Source organism: Poecilia reticulata, unplaced genomic scaffold, assembly GCF_000633615.1.
Source record: "Poecilia reticulata strain Guanapo unplaced genomic scaffold, Guppy_female_1.0+MT scaffold_936, whole genome shotgun sequence".
NCBI lineage: Eukaryota > Metazoa > Chordata > Actinopteri > Cyprinodontiformes > Poeciliidae > Poecilia > Poecilia reticulata.
Window position 1 is genome coordinate 5,320 of NW_007615677.1, and position 1,533 is coordinate 6,852.

The window sequence follows — 1,533 nt, forward strand, 5'->3', positions numbered from 1 at the left end:
CCTGGCGTCCAGATCCAGAAGGACTTCTCTGTCTCCACTCCGCACCTCCCAGCTCTTTTTCATCATAATGAAAAAATAAATAAAAACGCACTGCTGGCTGGCTACAAAAATATGAATAAATTAAAAAAAACAAACAAAGAAACAGTATACTGATGACTTACATGAAACTGTGCAACAACAAACAAMATCTGTAGTTTTCTCTGAAGTAGAATTTTGCAAACAGCATCTTAAAGAAATAACAAAGCGAGCCAAATAAATGAATGGATACCTTCTCTGCAGTGAAAACTAGGCTGGGGGATTTGCAACAGTCTGTGCTTCCATTGTGCTCTGACTCCTCTTCATCTCATCAAGTCCCCCCCAACCTCTCTTCCCCCCTCCCACACTCACACCACCCCCAACTTCAGCACCACTGCATTAGCCATGGAGGACCGTAATGCTTCTACCTCAGGGGCAGCTGCACATTCTCTGCTTTGCTGCATCTCAGCATGAGAGACCCACCCTGCACATTTCAGAGGCATAAATAATTGACTGTGGAGTCAGGAGCAGAAGCCCTCTGTGACTGTAATAGAAGATAAAAGGCATCTGTTGAGTGTGWACTCCCGTGTCCACAAGAGGAGATTTAGTACATTCTCACAGCCAGGTTTGAACGTGACACATATTTGCATAATTTATTAAGTGTGAAAATCAGCAGGAGAGCTCCGCCCTGTGTGGCTGTAACTTTAACGCAGGGGAGAGGGGAAGTAAAGAAAAAAAACAAAAGTGAAATCAGATGACTTTACTTTTCAGTTTGGCGAGATCCATAAAGCTAGTGGAGAAAAAAATTAATAGAAGATCTCAACAAAAATCTAAACTTTGACTTTTTAATAAAATRAATGGATCATCATTCCTGCGGTGGTGGCGGCGGCATGCTGTGGGGATGTGAGTCTTTTTCTTCTTTTTCTTTTAACCWCGGGTTTTCCAGGACAAACAGTTTGCTTAAGTTGGCACCACTGCAGCCGAGTTTAGACTTTCACTAGGCCACTACAAAACTCTAATTTTAAATTTTGATTAACTGAAACTGTGAAATGTGTCAAAAAAAAAGAAAACACAGAAGTGTGGGAAAATACTTCTTGTGGCATCGTAAACTAAACTTTATGATGTTTGTTCGTTAAAACAAGAGCTGCTGATACATATTCGAATTCTTTTAGTTTGATAAATAGACAAGAAACTTTCACTCAGAAAAACTACAAATTTATATAAAGAAAATAAATCTGTGGTTATGCTGTTTAGATTAAGAGAACATCCAATAATCTTTTGTCCACAAGYCTTTAGGGGAGGCTCAGGATATGGATATATGATGCAGAAAATGCAGAAAAGCACTTAAAAAATGAATTCATGAATTTTAAATAAAAAAAAAACCCTGACGCATCTTAAATGAGATCTGATCTACAGATCGGACGGCACTGCCTTTCTAATATGGTAAAATGAGATGTAGCGCCCTCTTGTGGTAATAGTTTGCTTCACAAGGACAGATGCAAAGACAATTTTCCACTT